An 8,408-nucleotide genomic window follows, 5' to 3' on the forward strand; every position below is an offset into this window, starting at 1 on the left:
TTAGAGCATTATCAAATTGGTACCAGAAGTATTATTCTACTCAAAATAATTCTTATATTTCAGCTTACAAAAGTAATGGAATGGAAGCATACAAAGTTGTGCTTTTTCTTATACTTTGCTAAAGAAGGAAAAAATAAAACAAAACAGTCATTTTTATAACTTTGGGTCAGAGCTCCTCTTAACTCACTGTGCCTTGAGAATGAAGCAATTGCATTGAGTCTCCTTGTTCAGCGTGCTGAGAATACTGCAATCTCTCCCGGGGTGGGTTAATGGCAGGCTTGCAGTTTTAATTCTCAGTTGCCTTCCTTTAATTCATTTGTTGCCATATTGCTGGAATTTTTATGGTTTTAATATTTAATAATAGGAAAGCTTCTTCTTTCATATTCTCTTCAGACAGCTGTCTGGCTCTTCTAAGTAGAGTATATAATCATCAAGCATTTATTGGCTCATACCACCAAATGGATCCTGAGGATATCAAGTAAATAAGCCATCCTGTGAAAACAAAAGAAATATGCTATGGAACTCTGAAAGCCTAAAAGGAAACCCAATACTATTAAACGTGGTGCTTAGTCTAGAATCAATTCACATGATACCCTTAGGGCATACCCTCCCATAAAAGCAGAAATAAATAAGTGATGTAAAATGAAAATATGATTGTACAGCTTTCTTAAAAAATAATTGTGCCCACTTAGTGTAAGAAGGAAAGTGTAACCTGCATCTCGACATCAGTGGCAAAAGTATTTAGGGGGATAAGTCACGAGATAGAAGTTCCTTTAGTTTGGAGACTCATATCATTATTTATTTTGTAATTCCAGAGCTAACATCATTGCTGTACATAGTGGAGGTACAATAGCCATGAGTTAAGAGGCACTATAACAAAGTGGTTAAGCTTGCACACTTAGGTTAAAATTCCAATAACATAACCTACCAGCCGTGTGACCGTGGACCAATTACACACTCTTCTGACCTTCAATATTTATACTATTGAATAGAGGCATCAACACATCCTTTTTTTTATCTTCATCATGCTCATCATCACAATTAATATATTTTGTCTTACTATGTGCCAAACACTCTACCAAGCATTTTCTATACATCATCTCATATAACTCTCAAAGCTATACTGTAGAGCATGTTTTATTGATGAGGAAACTGAGACCCAGAAATGTTACGTCATAGCCTCAGACTCATATAGACAGGGAGAAGCAAAACCTACACCGGAACTGAGGTGAGTCTGAATTCAAGGCCTGCCCATTGATCCAAGCTATGAGATTAGATTTTAGAATGCACATTAAGCTTTCTGGCACAGGCAATGTCACAGAGTAAGTGCCACACTAGATGTGCCCAAGGTAAGCCCCTACATTCAGAGTTTTATAGTGAAGGAAGGAAGGAGGAAGGAAGGAGAAGGAAGGAAGGGAAGGAAGGGAGGGAGGAAGGAAGGGAGGGAGGGAGGAAGAAGGAGGAAGGAAGGAAGGAAGGAAGGATAGGAGGAAGGGAGGGAGGAAAGGAGGGAAGAAGAAAGGAGGAAGATAGGAAGAAAGGGGGAGGGAGGAAGGAGGAGGAAGGAAGGATAGAAGGAAGGAAAGAAGGGAAGGGAGGAAAGGAGGGAAGAAGGAAGGAAGGAAGGGAAGGAGGGAGCAGGGAGGGAGGGAGGGGGGAGGCACCTGTCCCCAGGGCTCAGGGGTGGAGGAGGCACCTGTCCCCTGGGCTCAGGCCTGGAGGAGCCACCTGTCCCCGGGCCTCAGGCCAGGAGGCACCTGTCCCCGGGGCTCAGGCCTGGACACCTGCGGGGGACCCAGGGTGCGGAGGCTGTGGAGAGAAGGGACACCTGGTCCAGGTTTAGCAGGAATGCGTCCCGCGGAGCTGGTGCAGCCTCAATGCTGCAGCGGGGCCACCAGGCAGCCCTGAAGACCCGACGGGTCCCTCAACCCCATCACCCACAGGTGGCTTCGGTGGCCGGGCCCCGAGCTCACAGGAATCCTTCAGGGTGGTTGGGCCATGCATCTCCTTAGCTCAGAGATTTCCTGTCGATGATTTTCCATCCACAATCCCCCCACACCCAACCCCGATGACATCATTTTAACTTAGTTTCCTCCTTAAAGACTTGTCCACATCCTGAGACACTGAGCTGAGCCCTGAGCTGGGGACAGGTGGGCAGGCTGGGCCAGGAAGGGGGCCACGGAAGCAGGCTCACAAAAATCCCCCAGATGCTGAGGTGTAAGGAGCCCAGACATAAGGCAGCAAGCCAGGCCACCTGCCCCGGGTGTGGGCGGGGAGGGCGCCTTTTTATGACAGTCGCCTGTGACCCACGAAGCATAACGAGACCCCATCACCGACCCTATCACCAGTCCTCCCTCAATGGTGAAACAATAGGTGCTGTTGCAAGGATGGAGGTTCCCTGGTTGGCTTCCAATAGAAGCCCAACCCTACAGGCCCTCAGGGGCAACATGTAGGGACCCCCTCACTCCTGAGAGCTCTCTATGCATCTTTGCTTAATAAACTTCTAACCCTTTGCTCAGTCCCGTGTGTGGGTGACATTCATTCTTCAACTCCTGAGATGAGAACCAGGCTCTCCTGTATCAACACCTCAAGTCATGAATTTTGGGGAGACACCATAGCCCCTAATACATGGCATAGGCACTGCATCGGGCCCTGGTTTCAGAACTGGTACCAAAGGCCTGTGCGGGGCTTCCCCTCTTTCTTTTCTCCTGACGGCCTCTGGTCTTGGATGAAGGCCCACTCTCAGGGGGAGGGCAGTACAGCAGGCCACCCTACCAGGCTACACTTCCCAGTGGCTTTCTTTGGCTCAGAGTTTGTTATTTATTTATTTATTTATTTATTTATTTATTTATTTATTTTTGAACATCTATGAAAATATGATTTACTCAAATCAATAGTTTGCCTCATTTTACAAATTTCCTTGGAGGTGATGGAATTCTAGAAGCCTGGTGATCACAGTACATGTAGAGAAAAGAGAAAATGGGCCAAGTTACCCCCGGGCTTCGGTGACATGATCTGTGCAGGACCCGTAAGCATCAACTCATTTCCTACAAGTATCTGAGGGACTAAAAGGGAAGAAGAAAACAGAAACTGCATCTCTGATTTCAGAAATCTTCATTTTGAGCCTCAACAGCCTTTCCCCTCTGGGAACAGGCAACTGTGTGCTGTGGTTGCCGCAGCTGGTCCTTGTAGCTGGCAGAGGATTTGGGCAACCATGTCTCCTTATCTCAACCCATACTCACTAATTCATAGAGGACCCAGGTGTCTGGGAAATTCAGATTTCCATCCATTTGCTCATCAACTCCGATGGCAGACCAGCACCGTTCCACGGGCATCACCTCCTGGGTTAGCACCAGGGGGAGTCCATCTGGTTTTACTTTATTCCTGGAGTTTATGTATGCTTCTGTGTTTGTGTGTGTATGTTTACCTGCCTCATGCTTTCCGATGCTAAGACAGGATAACGGGGATCCTTTGTAATGGAAAAAGAAACAAACCAAAAAAAGCCCAAAAATCTGTCCAGAGGCCAGAGGCATGAATGTATTGTGTATATTCAATAATAAATACAGAGTTGGCAAAGGGGAACAGATAGGTTGTTCTTTGGAAGTGCTCCTAAGGGCTCAGCTCTGGGCACATTTTACAAATCACTGATCTTGGAAGTGCTGCTGTTAAAATAAATGAAAATCTCCAGTGAGTACTGGTAAAGCTTTTCTCCCTTGTTTCTCATCAGAGGCAACATCCAGAAAGAGATCTGGGCTCCTCTTGGACTTGCTGTAGAGCTATTTTGACAGATTTTGCTTTTTTTCTTCGTAGAGTCATTGTTCTTGCCTTAATTATTATTATTTTTTTTCCACCACTGTGGCTTGGCATTTCTTCCTGCAGCACAGAAAACAAATTTGCAGAGAGAACGGTCCATTAATCACATTGATCCTAAGTCGTTAGCAAGTGTTAATTACATAAGAACAAAAAACTTCAATGCGTCCTATCACTAATCATAAAAACCTCTGCAACACTTTCTCTGACCACTGACACTTGCTTCGTTTCTGTCGTCATACGGCTGTCTTATATTGTATTTGCGAAATAATTTAAGTTCTAAATCTCAGCCTCTCCTGATACAAACGGTTTCTATTTCTCCTGTGGGCTATTTTCATTCATTATTTCCTTTTGCATTTGGCTATTAATATTACAGAGGTTACAGACAGCTATTCCCCGATAAAACAAATTTTAATTTTAATAGCAGAGGTTTCACTCTATTGGGAAAACTTAATTAATCGTTTAATTGTTTCAAATCAGGCAGGTCCCTCTCTTCAAAACCTCAAATTGTAGAATTGAAATGAATATTAATCTATGCCTTCTTCTGTGTTAAATCCTTGAGAAAAGTCCAATTAAATAATCATTTTGTTAAATATAAAGATATAATTGAAAATTACTGGTGGAAGCAGCCTTGAATCTGTAAATACACACACACACACACACACACACACACACACACAACTGAAACACTGGGAAAATCATAAAAGCTGAAAGTAAATTTTATTCCTCATAAAAAGTATTTGAATGATTTGCACTTTGTTTATTTTTCCCATGTGAAATGAATTTAAGTATACTAGTCATTCGTTTCTGATACAAATTCAAATAAAAAGGATTGGATGTTGTATCATTCTTTTCATTCCTATCTGATTAAAGCATCTTTGGTTTGCTGAATTTAATATTTTATCTGTTCCTTCCTTCTTTCCTCCTTCCTGTTTTCCCTTTCTAACTCTTCCTACCATTTATTTTTCTGGTATTTTTCCTTCACTTTTGACCTTTGCTTTTTTTTTTTTTTTTTCTACTCTTCTTATTCTCCTTAAACGATTGTGTTTTGCTTTTTTTTTTTTTTTTTTTTCCATTTTCCCATTCTCACTTCCTCTGTTGTGGAAGTTCCTCTCTTTTCTCAACAATTTTTTTTCTAGTGCTTTCTACATTTCCCTGACTTCCTCTCTCACTCTCCCATTTCTATCATCCTATAATATAAAATAATACCAAGGTTTTATTTACCCTGGCCTCCCTGTAATGCATTATTACTGCCCTTTCTCTCTCTCTTGTCCCTGAAATGATTATTTTTTTGTACCGGCTTTTACAATTCATTGCCTAGGAATATAAAATTCTGATAGGTAGGGATAGCATCATTAGTAAAGTCTGTGTAATGTTTAGAATGTCATGAGTGGAGAATAAATCTTGAAGTTTAGCAAGGGAACTCCCCACCCCCACTACCAATCTGAGCAAAAGACAAATTTACCAGAAATATTTTTTTAGGCTTCATTTTACAATCCATATGCAGTTACATACCTTGAAACAAGGTCTTCTAAGATTCTTTTATTTTCAGACTTCTCTTTTCTCTGCTCCACGAACCATGTAATAACAAAACAAAAAACCACAGAAGGGCGTCTAACAACTCAGGCACTAGCTTTCCTGCAAAACAAGGAAGCCAATTTTATAAAAGAGGGAAGAAAAAAGAAGAAAAAGAGAGAGAATGAAGTGGAGGGGGGAGGAAGAGAGGAAGGAAGAAGGAAAGAAAAAAAGAAGAAAGGAGAGGAAGGAAAGGGGAAGGAAGGAAGAAAATGGGGTGTCTGTGAGGTTATGAAGAATTAAGCCTGGAAATGTTTACATCTGGAAGCTTCCGATTTAGGGAAATAAGTTCTTTTTTTATGAATATGCCTGGTTGTTAAATGTTCTCATTAGATAGATTGTGGTCAATGGGAACTAGATGAAGCCAAAGTAATGGAATCTAGAGGAAGGCTGAGCCTTTGTTTCTGGCATCTCTGTGAACAGGCACTTGAGTCTTCTCAGTTCAGGTGCTGGGTTGAAAGTAGTGAGCTCCTGAAGCACTTGTATTATATACTGTTAAAACTCACCTCTGGTGTTGTGTCTTCATTGACCAAACCTTAGGGACTCAGGTACTCGTGACGCTGAGGATTCCGAACACGCAAGGAAGACAGTGGTCCTAAACGTTCCTGGTTATTAGAGGAAAATGAAATCCTACTTGATTCATTGCCGATGAAGTTTGGTAGCTTAAAATATGTATGTGATCCAAAGGAGAGAAAACAGAAACAATTTAAGGAAAATATGTTATTGAAGAGGTTACTCAACACCGTGTTTATAAAAAAACTCATTGTTTGCCTGGATTTGTCATGTGTTAGCCCTAACTGTAATTTTAAAATTGCATCGATGCAACCAGGGATTCTATGCCCTGGATCATCACCAGTACCAGCAACTCTGGGGGCCCATGATGATGGCTTGCTATCATCCCCAGATACAACCTTGATTCTTTTCATAGACTTTATCCTGCCCATATTCACGTAATATAAAAATAAGTCTAAAATCTAAGGTCTATCAGCGGTAGCAGGAAAGAACAGGACCAACAGTTTTAGGAGTTTTTGTTAGATACTTCTTAAAGAACAAAAGATAATAGAGGTATGATGCTGATTTTAATGGGTAGTGGTACAAGGATTTTTTTTCTTATTTTATACATACGAAATAAAGTCTAATAATCTTGGTGTCAACAGGGGTACAAGAAACCAAGCACGCAGTGATAAATAGGATTTCATTTAAAATTACTCAGATACAAGAAAGTTGACAGGGCATGTGAGGCGGGAGGAAAGAGTTATTGACTCTGAGATGGAAAGCACAGAAGACAGATTAAAATAAAATTAAATGGAGAATATGAGTGATATATAACATAGTTGTCTACTTTTAATGTGTTTGTGCATAAATACTGGAGATAAAATGAAAGTGCTGTCTAAATGTATACCGCTGTTAAAACAACACTGAATATTTATATTGCTGACACTGTCTATATATATAATTTAAAAATTATAACATCTGAAAATGAACATGCAGTTTTACAAAATACAGTCATGCAAAATACATGCATTGCAAATACATATATGTGTGTATTTCAGACGTAGATTACATCTCGGACATTACATTTTATCACTTATTTTATTTTCTTATACCCCTTGGCTGGTTAGAGCAGAATAGTTGGGACAGAAACAAAGATATTTCAAAAGATTGTTGTCTAAATTAGGTAAATAAGCCTCCAATTTCATAAAAATCATGTACACAGACTTAGGCTTTTATTCTGTGATATATGAAAAAACAACAACAACAAAGTAAGCACCTTCTCTTACCTCTGCTGTATCTTTGAAGACAAGATGGACAAAATGAAATTATCTGTTACTATATTTGCCAGGAGATTAGAAATAAAATGCAAACTATTAGTAATCTCAAATATGGGTAAATATCGAGGAAACAGATACAATTAAGCACAACTACAGTCTCCATAGAGATTAATTTAGCCTGGTAAATTAAAATTGTGACTGGGTAAACCTATTGACCAGAAATCCCACATCTAAGAAGCTGTTCCAAAGAGATAGAGTTTGAGAATATTGTTATATACACACCAAGATATTCATATTAGCTTTACATTTAACAAGAGATCTAACTGTTCATCAATGACTTATGATATACCTCAAATTATGAAATATCATAGGGTCATTAGGAAGAACAATTACCTCTTTATTTACTGATGTGAGGAGATATTCCTTAAATTGCCAAAATAGAAAAGCAAATGGCAAACAATGCATATATGTGATTCCAGTTTAGCAAAAGTACAAGACATAAGCATCATATGTATACATTTACGGATATTTCTATGAATATAAAAAGTGTGGAAAGTTATAGTAGATACTCAATAGATGTGTACTGAACTTGTCTAAATTTAAACCTTAGATTTCCTCCAGACTTTAATTTCTGATGCTGTGAACCAGATCCACTACGTGGTAGTGATGTATAGGTTGTGGTCTCTGCTTTTATTTTCATTTCCTCTTAGTGATATTCATTTTCTGAGTTCCATCTTTCCCATTTTTCATTTCAATGTAACTGTTTTAATATATCAAATATAAATATATATATAAATATGTATATACACACACACATAAAGACACACACACATAGTAGGTGCTACATGGATGCAGCGCTGATAAAGAAGCCCAACTCTAGAATTCAAAACTCTAGAATTTTAGAAATATCACAAATCAGGAGGGGAATGAGCACATACAAGCCTATTAATATAAAGCATTATGAATCTGTAATCATCATAGACGACAAACCGGATTCTGGGGGCATTTGCATTAGGGGCAGGTTAGGCCTTTGCCAATCAGGAAACTGGGAGAAAAATTTGAGGCAATTTTCAAGGAACAGTTACCCATTTGTGAGGGCAGAAGGAAACTCCAGATGGTAAAAGAGTGTAAGCAGTGCTACAGTTTGAAAACCTGGGGTTATATTGTGAAATGATGATCAATCCCGTTTGGCTACAGCGTAAGATCTATAAAAATGGCAAGTGTGGGAGCTGAGAAAGGAGAAGGGGACAC

The 8,408-nt window shown here is 39.8% G+C and overlaps 1 long non-coding RNA gene across 1 annotated transcript; it reads right to left on the reverse strand.

Moving 5' to 3' along the window:
- Positions 1–3,310: 3,310 nt before the first annotated feature.
- Positions 3,311–6,833, reverse strand: LOC140603459 (uncharacterized). Its single transcript, XR_012006440.1, has 3 exons — positions 5,892–6,833; positions 5,326–5,448; positions 3,311–3,873 (listed from the first exon to the last, which is right to left on the reverse strand). It is a non-coding gene; the product is annotated as an uncharacterized lncRNA (long non-coding RNA).
- Positions 6,834–8,408: the final 1,575 nt, after the last annotated feature.

This window comes from Canis lupus, chromosome 14 (genome assembly GCF_048164855.1).
Source record: "Canis lupus baileyi chromosome 14, mCanLup2.hap1, whole genome shotgun sequence".
Taxonomy (NCBI): Eukaryota; Metazoa; Chordata; class Mammalia; order Carnivora; family Canidae; genus Canis; species Canis lupus.